The 11,322-nt window shown below is 35.6% G+C and overlaps 1 protein-coding gene across 1 annotated transcript in view; it reads left to right on the top strand.

Moving 5' to 3' along the window:
• Nucleotides 1-11,322, top strand: part of SSRP1 (structure specific recognition protein 1) — a 1,220,984-nt gene that overhangs the window by 238,698 nt on the left and 970,964 nt on the right. The gene's annotated exons all lie outside the window — the stretch shown is intronic.

Genomic DNA, 11,322 nt, shown 5'->3' with positions numbered 1-11,322 from the left:
ATGGGAACCCAACTACCCAAAATAAATTGAATTAAAATGTTAGCGGTCAGATCATCTTTATACTATTTATGTGTTGGGGGAACTTTGCGTTTATACCATTTTTATTCCAGGGCTTCTTTCTAGAGAGGCAGCTAACAAATGAGAACACTGTGATAAACATTTACAAATTTTGACATTTCAAGTATCTGCTAGAAGCTTCTGTTCATTTGATAGGTTTTAATGGGTATAAATACAATAATGAATTAAAAACGTAAGTATTAATAAGGGAATCTGTTTGGCAACACACTTCATACTAAAGTTTACAGAAAAATATTATTACCCCTAGATCTCAAGTGCAAAATGTGAATTAAGATATTGTATATTATTAAATGATCAATGAAAACTAGACCTATAGAAAAAAACTATCTGGTCAAAACAATAGCTTTGGAGTTGGCAGAATTGCAATTGATGGTTGATAGAAATGTGGTCATATAAGGAAAAGTCAGTGGAACAAGTACCGTATTCTCTCTTTTTTTTTATTTTTTATTTTTGGTTTTTGGGCCACACCCGGTGGTGCTCAGGGGTAACTCCTGGCTGTCTGCTCAGAAATAGCTCCTGGCAGGCATGGGGGACCATGTGGGACACCGGGATTCGAACCAACCACCTTTGGTCCTGGAACGGCTGCTTACAAGGCAAACACCGCTGTGCTATCTCTCCAGACCCGTATTCTCTCTATTTTTACTCTCCTTTCTTTTGTTTTTTTTTTCTCCCTTTCTCAAAAGCAACTGAACATTTAGTTAACCTTTTGGGAAAATGAAAAATAGAGAATGACCTTGAGAGTTAAAGACCAAAAAGAGAAATCTGATTTTTAAATTGCATAGCATAGATTTTCTATAAAGTGAAAACAAGTTAACAATCCAGTTTCCACAATAAAACATTCACTAGCCAATTATTTGTATGATTATAGTCTAATCTTAAATTTCTATTTTAAATACTGGCACTAATATCTGACATTTAGTGATTATTCTGTATCATACACATATATACCTACATGTTCTCTAAATTTTAAAAATACTAATATGCAGAACTTATTTTTCCATTTTGTATTATAGAATTGTGTCACAGAATGGGAAGTCATGCAGCTAATATGTTATGTAATTGAAATTTGAAATTTTAACCCAAATGATCTTAGTTTTATAGATTAATTTTATTTGCATTTATTGGTAAAATGATGGTGACTAGGGGCCAGAGAGATAGCATGGAGGTAAGGCATTTGCCTTGCATTCAGAAGGACAGTGGGTCGAATCCAGTCATCCCATATGATTCTCCGAGCTTGCCAGGAGCGATTTCAGAGTGTAGAGCCAGGAGTAACCCCTGAGCACTGCCTGTTGTAATCCCCCCCCAAAAAAAAAAACACGTTACTTTTCATAGATTTTCTAGCCCTTGTCTCCTTCTGTGAAGTATTGCTTTAAGATTTTATCCTGTTTAATTGCTTTGTCCATCTTTTTCGACATTTCTTTTATATTCTGGTTAAAATTAATTGCTTTGCTAGTAGATTTACACTAAATGCTTTCTTCCAAATTTTCACTGCTTCTCTCTAATAGTTTTAATAAGCAGAAATTATTTATAAAATCTAATTGGTCATTTTTCCAGTATGATAATGACTTTTGTCTTATTAAAAATAATACTTGCCTTCTCCAAGTTTATGAAGATACATTTTAACATTTAACTTTTAATTATTATATTATAGTTAGACAACAAAGTTACAATATTTAACACTTATGGTTTTGATATAAATAGCTATTGCACATACCAACACCAAAGTTCCCAACACCCTCCATCACTGTCTTTATGTTACTGCTAGTTTGTGTCTTCATTCTCTATCTCCCCCTAAATTATTTAGTAATCACATTTTTTAATCCGTGAACCAGTGAAAACCGGCTATCCTCAGTATTCTGCAGAAAGGCAGGTCCCCTATCTGTGATGTCAGGCTGGGAAAATCTATGTCTGCCCCATGGTTCCCAACTGTGAGAAACTGTGAGTGTTGCCTGTGCGTATTTTTCCACTGTCCTGTCTCCTGAACCTCTCGGGAGTGGGTAGAAAAGGGCCCAGAAAAATCGCTCTCCCAGAAGCTCAGTCAGGCTGGGCCAGAAAGCCAAGGAACTGCTTCAAATCATGAAAACCGGCTATCCGCAGTATTCTGTAGAAAGGCAGGTATCTTGTTTGTGAAGTCAGGCTGGGAAAATCTATGCCTGCCCAGTGGTTCCCAACTAGAAGAAACTGTGAGTGTTGCTTCGCGGCCCTGCTCTCTTTCTAATGAAAGAACACCACTGCAACAAGAAGAAAAAAATCACACTAGTACCATACAAACTCAAATAGCTTGGAGTCAACTTGACCAAAGATGTAAAGGACCTATACAAAGAAAACTATAAAACTCTGCTCCAAGAAATAAGAGAGGAGACACGGAAATTGAAACATATACCCTGCTCTTGGATTGGCAGGATTAACATCATTAAAATGGCAATACTCCCCAAAGCATTGTAAAGATCCCTCTAAAGATACCCATGACATTCTTCAAAGAAGTGGATCAGGCACTTTAGAAATTCATTTGGAACAATGAACACCCTCGAATAACCAAAGCAATTATTTGGAAAAAGAATATGGAGGCATTACTTTACCCAACTTTAAACTGTATTACAAAGTAATAGTTATCAAAACAGCATGGTATTGGAATAAAGACAGACCCTCAGATCAGTGGAATAGACTTGAGTACTCAGAGAATGTTCCCCAGATATACAATCATCTAATTTTTGATAAAAGAGCAAGAAGTCCTAAATGGAGCAAAGAAAGCCTCTTGAACAAGTGGTGTTGGCACAACTAGCTAGCCACTTGCAAAAAAGCAAACTTAGACCCCCAGCTAATATCACGTATGAAGGTAAAATCCAAATAAATTAAAGACCTCTATATCAGACCTGAAACCATAGGTATATAGAACAACATGTATGTAAAACACTCCATAACATTGAGACTAAAGGCATCTTCAAGGAGGAAACTGCACTCTCCAGGCAGGTGAAAGCAGAGATTAACAGATGAAAATATATTAAGCTGAGAAGCTTCTGCACCTCGAAGGAAATAGTGCCCAGGATACAAGAGCCACCCACAGAGTGGGAGAAACTATTCACCCAATATCCATCAGATAATGGGATAATATCCAAAATATATAGGGCACTGACAAAACTCTACAAGAAAAAAAACATCTTAACCCAACAAAAAATGGGGAGAATAAATGGACAGACACTTTGATAAAGAAGTAATACAAATGGCCAAAAGGCACATGAAAAAATGCTCCACATCACTAATCATCAGTGAGATGCAAATCAAAAAAACTATGAGGTACTACCTCACACCACAGAGAATGGCACACATCACAAAGAATGAGAACAAACAGTGTTAGTGGGGATGTGGAGAGAAAGGAACTCTTATCCACTGCTGGTGGGAATGCCGTCTAGTTCAACCTTTATGGAAAGCGATATGGAGATTCCTCCAAAAACTGGAAATCGAGCTCCCATACAATCCAGCTATACCACTCCTAGGAATATACCCTACGAACACAAAAATACAATACAACAATTCCTTCCTTACACCTATATCCATTGCAGCACTATTTACCATAGCAAGACTGGAAACAACCAAGATGCCCTTCAACAGATGAATGGCTAAAGAAACAGTGGTACATATACACAATGGAATATTATGCAGCTGTGAGGAGAGATGAAGTCATGAAATTTTCCTATACATGGATGTACACGGAATCTATTATGCTGAGTGAAATAAGTCAGAGAGAGAGAGAGGGAAAAAACGCAAAATGGTCTCACTCATCTATGGGTTTTAAGAAAAATGAAAGACATTCTTGCAATAGTAATTTTCAGACACAAAAGAAAAAAGAGCTAGAAGTTACAGTTCACCTCATGAAGCTCATCACAAAGAGTGATGAGTTTAGAGAAATAACTACATTCTGAACTGTCCTAATAATGAAAATGTATGAGGGAAATGGAAAGCCTGTCTAAAGTACGGGCGGGGGTCAGGTGGGGAGGAGGGAGATTTGGGACATTGGTGATGGGAATGTTGCACTGATTATGGGTAGTGTTCTTTACATGACTGAAACCCAAACACAATCATGTATGTAATCAAGGTTTTTAAATAAAATAAAATATATTTTAAGAAAAGAAAGAAACAACTAGATTTTTCCAAACTAAGACTCTGGTTCAATAGCATCATTTTAGAAAAGGATTTAAGCCCTGGTATTATATCTGCTTTAAATTTAGGTCAGTTATTCTCTTGATCCATACCACCTGTAAAATGATTCATACACTATGTACTTAAATATAACTGTGAAAGACTTGTAATTCATATATGGGTCTCAATAAAAAAATTTAAAAATTAAAAAAAATAAAATAAAATAATGCAATACGCAAAAAAATAAAAGAACATAGGTAAGGGGCAAGAGAGATAGAACAATGGTAGGGCATTTGCCTTGCATGTGGCCAATCCAGGAAGGACCCGGCTCGATTCTTGGCATCTCATGTGGTACTTCAGCCTGCCAAGGGTGCTGATTGCTGAGCCAGGATAACGCTTGAGTGCTGCTAGGTATGGCCCAAAAACCAATCAATCAAGGTCAAAAAAAAAAAAAAAAAAAAAAGAACAAAGCAAATCCATGTAAGAGATTCAGAACTTGCAACATTGGTGAATACTATATGAAAGGGCCATAATTGACTTCAGAGCTACAAACTCCTAAGTTAGTATTAAATTAGTTCGCATTTTCTATGGATTCATATTTAAATGAATAGGTATCTTCAACAACACTCACTGGGAGAATGTCAGAAACATAACAAATACTATCCCTGCTGGGTTTAGAAAAGAAATAGGGATACCTACCTGGAATACCCTAAAAATCATTATTTACAATGACCACACCGAAGAGCTGCCTATTAATCTTTCTTAATTTATCAGCTGGAAATTTTTCTCAAATATTTTTATCTGAGTTCAGTTTAAGGGGAACACTAGGGATTCTTCATCTTCTGGGACTCATTAATTTTAAGAGATTTCATAAAGGGCACTAAATATTCTGACTGAAGAAAGACTGGACTCTGGGAGTAGATATCTGAATCATTTGTTTATTGCTAAAATACAGGCAGGTCTATTCAGAAATTGGATCATAACTAGTATATAGTATCATCTTTCCAAATGAACTTTATGTCATCCTACTCTACCTGATGACAAAGTTCTAAAAGGTGTCTCCCCCAAATTTTAGCAAAGGACACTTCTCAATTCTCATCTGGACATATGGAGGTATCTTATACTGTCTTCTTGACCTCTCTCAAACATAATGTAAAAATGAACTTCATGAACCTTTCTTTGTTCTATTTTACCCTTTAAGGGTCAATGAGTTCTCTGGGAGAGTGCTTTACCATTAAGGCAGATATCAATATCTCAGAAAAAAAGTCACTTCTATAGGTGGCTGATGAAATGAACAAGACTTCAAAATGGTAAGAAAGTATATAAAAAGATTCAATATTTTTATTTTAATTTTATTCTAAAATAATAATAAAAAATTTAATGATGCTTTAAAATTGGGGAAAGTATTCAAATATAAATATAAAATAATAAAAATATATAAACTAGACAGTGGGTATCTCTTTTTTAATATATTTATTCAGGCACCATGATTACAAACATGTTTGTAGTTGGGTCTCAGTCATAAAAAGTACATCCCCTTCACCAATGCACCTTCTCCCATCAATGCTCCCCACTGACCTCCTCCCACACTGACAATGGACATCCCTTTTCTCAGATAGAAAAATAAATCTTTTAAATGGTTAAATTACCCACCATATATGCCATATCAGTATAAACTTGGGATAAGATGCGTCTTTTGCCTTTTCTTTCAATATTGTTTCAATAGATCTATCAAAAAATTACATATAGCACCATTATATCCTAAGTAGTTCAATGGAGTCATGTGATTAAGAAACTTTCCCCCCCCCCAAGAAACATTTTCTATAATAGAGCTAGCAGTTTATTTTGGAAAAAATAGATGCATCTAAATTGTTTGCTATATATGAAGATCTCATAGAAATTTGTTGTTCTCAAATGGATTGTAGCTCCTAAGAAATGTTTCAACATTTTCAAACTTGACTACAGAGTTTTGTTTCTAAGATGTCATAAAGAATTTATTTTCTGAGGAACATAGTAATATGCAAGGTAGATGAACTAGATAAAGCAAAGTCTGTAGCACAAGAGAGATCTTGTACAGGAACTAAAAGTGATTTTGTAGATCTGAACAAAAATACAGTAATATTGAGGAAATATGAAAGGATATATTAGAAGTCAAGCAGATAATTTATTGCATATTGACACTAATTCTCACAGTAACTCTCTTGGGTAACTATAATACAACCTTATGAGCTAAAAATGTGAAATTCATTAAGGTTAGGTAAATTTTCTTGGGATTGTAAAATTAGTAAATAGTAAATGTATAAACCGCATCCTCATTGAAAGATCAAATGTTTTCTAAAGGTGTAATTGACTTGAGGGTGCCACAGTACATGTACTTATGGGAAATATGGAAAAGGACTAGTTTTGAAGGGTGTCTAACTATTCTAGAAATTATGTCATTTCACTTGTCTGATATAGACTGAATTTTAGAGCTTTTTATTTTCAAGAATCATTCTGTATGGATGTTTGTACTCATAATTACTTTGTATAGACTTTGGAGTGGATTAAAAATGAGATACAGTAAAGATGTGTATACTCTCTGAACTAATCAAATATAATGTGAATTCTGACCTCAGCTATGTTTTTTAGTTTGTCAGGTTTAATCTTTGTCAACTTTGTTTTTTGCATGTAGGATATGAAAAGCTATTATCTGATGCATTTTGTGATCCTTAACAATCCCCATAGGAATTGGGTTTTATAAATAAGCACACATTTGACCAACTGTAGGTCTTTGCTATATTTTAATGATGTATTTCTATTTTTAAAAGTATCTTATTTTTATATGCACAGTGTTAATAAATTAGCAGTATATATATACAGCAAATATCACAATATTAATTATTAGCCTATGATTAATTGCTATTAGATGAGTTCCCCCAAGTTTTCAGACTTATTGATTGAGTGAACACATCAACAGTTTAGTACTAGACTTCTCATCATCTGTCTAATAACTGAATTTACCTTACCAATTCCTCCGCCAAACACATCTTAATAACTATTGGCCTCAGAAAATTCCAATCTATGTGGGGTTAAAGTATTCATAACATAAATTAATTAGGCTATAAAATATGCCACTAAATATTGGCTTTGGAAGATATTATAAAGGAGCTGAACTATACCTATAAAATAATTTAGTTCAGTGAAATCCAATTGATTGTGGTAGTGATATAGAGGTGAGGAAGGTAGAAGCTCTTGTGGATGTTAAATATGGCCTTGATTGAAATGGTTGTCCAATTGTCATTATTAGGAGTTGAGTGTCTGGAGCATCAGTATTCCAGAGAAAAACAAAAAAGTGAATTCTGTAGATAGTTATGACAACGTATATAGTGATGATAAAAAAAGGTCATTTAATAACAACTTTGAGGAATGTAATAGAAAACTAAGAGTAATGAATGGATGTTCATGAACTGGTGATAAATAAATAAAACTGTGGGGCCAGAGTGTTGGCGCAAAGGTAGGGCGTTTGCCTTGCACATGGCTGAGCTAGGACAGACCGTGGTTCGATCCCCTAGAGTCCCATATGGTCCCCCAAGCCAGGTGCAATTTCTGAGTGCAGAGCCAGGAGTAATCCCTGAGCATCACCAGGGCACACCAAGTGTGCCCCCCCAAAAAAATAAAAAAATAAATAAAGCTGTGAATGCTTTACAGCATATGATAGGATGATGCAGACTCAGATTAAAAATTCAGAGTCATTAAATAAGACAGGCATGATTGGTCATGAAATACGACATGCATTTTTATTAATATCTTTATTTAAGCATCATGATTACAAACATTTGTATTTGGGTTTCAGTTACATAAAAGGACACCCCCCCTTCACCAGTGCAACATTCCCACCACCAATGCCCCCATTTCCCTCCTCCCCCACCCCTGCTTGTATTTCAGACAGGGATTCTATTTCTCTCTTTCTCTACCATTGTCATAATTGTCAATGTAGTTATTTCTCTAACTGAACTGTGGTGAAGTTTAAGACATACATTTTTAAAAAAAATTCAACACAATCAGCTTCTCAACCTTCTAGAGAGGTGAAATTGTTAAAATCCTCATATTTCATTTGTATCCATGACAGGTTACCGCAAGGTGAACTGAATATGAATAATAGAAGATTTAACTATGAATATCAAATAAATAATGTGGATAAAAATTTAAACACGTACAAAGTGTCATAATGTTTTCTCCATGTATCTAAAATAATCCATGACACTTATTCTTATATTTTGTAAAAAGCAGAATCAATATATATTTCTATGTTACAACAGTAACCTATGCTGGATTGCAAAATGTGCCTTTTCAGTATATTAACTTTTCTCAATTTTGAAGAGAAATAAGGCATATGTATCCTCAAAAATAAATATATTTTATAATTGATGATATCCAAGAAAATAAGTCTTTGGAAAATAATCCCCAGTGGAACTCCAAAAATAGGTTGAATGAAGCAACTGTGATAGGGTAAATGAAAAATCTTTGAAAGTGACCATTGGAGTAGAAAGCCCTGAATTATAAATACAAACATGGTATGTTTGGTTTTTATTAGGTTATAACCTTTTGTTGTATACTTATTTTAAAAATCACCCTATTGTGATTTGTCATGGCAAACAACAGACTTCAATTATTACATGTTCTGTTCTATCTGGCAACTAAGCATATTTTGCAACAAAGTTTGATTATATCCATGTTGCTCATTTGATGTTCATATATTAGGACAAAATCAATTTTCAATGTTTTCCCAAGTCTCTTATTTTGATGATCTTTTAATTACAATTCGTTTACTGAAATTAAATCTAATATTTGTTTATTAAAATGTCTTCTTTATCTTTTTAATCTTTTTTTTATTCAAGGTTTAGAAAAGCAGCTAAAAGAGGTAGGAGGACACAACTCTAGAGGAATTTCATTATCCACTCTGGAAAACATAAGAATCGAAGGGTAAATATCCAAAGGAATTCCCCATATTGAGAAAAATGAGAGCAAGAAGTTATGGTTATTGGACATATGCTATATCCTGGGCATATTATATATTTGAAATATGCAATATAATATATTTGAAATATGCAAATAAGCCTGATCATGTTCCATATTCACAACTGTAATCACACTTATCAAATAACATGCTTAACATAAAAGTTAGCTAGCAAATGAGGGAGGGGACTAAGTTTCAAACCCATATCTAATAATTATGAGATTAGGTTGGAGCGATGGTTCAGCAGGTAGGGCACTTGCCTTGCACACAGCCAATCTGAGTTCGATCTCTAGCATCCCATATGGTCCCCCTAAAGCCACCAAGAGTGATTCCTGAGTGCAGAGCCTGGAGGGACCCCACGGCACTGCTGTGTGTGCCATCCCAAACAGTGTCATGTGATTAATTCTTACCATCCTCCCTTCCCATGATGTCAATACCTGTTTAACATTATGTTAAAATGCCAAAGATAAAGAAAATTTGTAATTTATTATAGCATAGCAAGAGATGCACAAGCTACAAACAAAACAGATCTATAGCCTCACCAACCCATAATACCTAGCAATATTTTGAGGTGTGCTTTTCTATATTGTGAATAGATATGATTTTACATGTGTTATAATGATTAACATGTTTTATTTTTTGTGTGCGGTTTTTGGGTCACACCCGGCAGTGCTCAGGGATTATTCCTGGCTCCAGGCTCAGAAATTGCTCCTGGAAGGCACGGGGGACCATATGGGGTGCTGGGATTCAAACCAATGACCTCCTACATGAAAGGCAAACGCCTTACCTCCATGCTATCTCTCCGGCCCCATGTTTTATATTATATTTTTATAAATCTTCACGATCTTATTAAGTAAATTTATACATCATTATTAAATGAATAATTTTGAAGGTTATACAACATTGCAATGTCTCCTCCCATAAATAGCCATAATTGATTTATGCATTTCTGATCATTAATATTTAGATATATTTTTTCTTCATTGTATTGCAAACTGTGAAAAATTTTATGTAGAGGGGTCTGAGTGATAGCACAGCAGATAGGGCATTTGCCTTGCACATGGTGGATCAGGTTTGATCTCTGGCATTCCACTTGGTCCCTGAGCTTGCCGGGAGTAATTTCTGAGTACAGAGCTAGGAGTAACACTTAAGTGCTCCAGGGTGTGGCCCCCCCAAATCAAAAGAAATAAAACTTTTGTATGTACTCACTATTACTAAGAGGTAGCCCGCTAAGCAGCGTTGTGGGGGAGAGATTCTGGTCTCTGAAATAGTCAGCCAACCAGCTGATAGTTAATTTTAGAGTCTGAAACTGTGGTGATGCTCAGGCTTTGTGGTGCCAGGGCCACCAAGACCACATGTAGCAATGCTCAGGAGCCTCCAGAGCTACATGTGATGGTGGTACTCAGAACCCATGTGACACCAGGGATCAACTGTCTAGTGCATGCTGGACATATGCCCTAACTGCTGTACTATCTTCCAACCCTTCGCTCTTTTTCATAATAATATAGTTCTTAAGACAATTTTGCTGAATAAAATGCATGTATCTTAAGTCTTTTAATGCATGCTGCCTGCCAGATGACAACCCATATTTTTTAATTTTATTAAATCACTGATACTATACTAGTAATAATGGTTTTAATGAACATAATTTTAACAGAAGACCCATCACCAGTATATTCATATCCTTCCTAGAATGACTCCAACCCTTTTCTTCTCATTTCCCCTCACCCCTACTCAATTGTGTGGGTCAGTTCTCCCATTATATGGTACCAGGGACTACCAGGATTACACAGATGGTACTTAGGGGGTCACCAGGACCACGTCTGGTACATTTTTTAAGTTTGTTTTATTTTTTTGTAGTTTGAATATCATGTTTCAAGTGCTATTGTATAAGTCATAAATTTTTATAGGACATCATACTTTTTTTTTTTTTTTGGTTTTTGGGCCACACCCGGTAATGCTCAGGAGTTACTGCTGGCTATGTGCTCAGAAGTGGCTCCTGGCTTGGGGGACCATATGGGACACCGGGAGATCGAACCGTGGTCCGTCCAAGGCTAGCGCAGGCAAGGCAGGCACCTTACCTTTAGCGCCACCGCCCGGCCCCGGACATC

The sequence above is a fragment of the Suncus etruscus genome, chromosome 9, assembly GCF_024139225.1.
Source record: "Suncus etruscus isolate mSunEtr1 chromosome 9, mSunEtr1.pri.cur, whole genome shotgun sequence".
NCBI lineage: Eukaryota > Metazoa > Chordata > Mammalia > Eulipotyphla > Soricidae > Suncus > Suncus etruscus.
The sequence above is the reverse complement of the archived record's forward strand: the minus strand, read 5'-3'. Positions and strand labels throughout refer to the sequence as shown.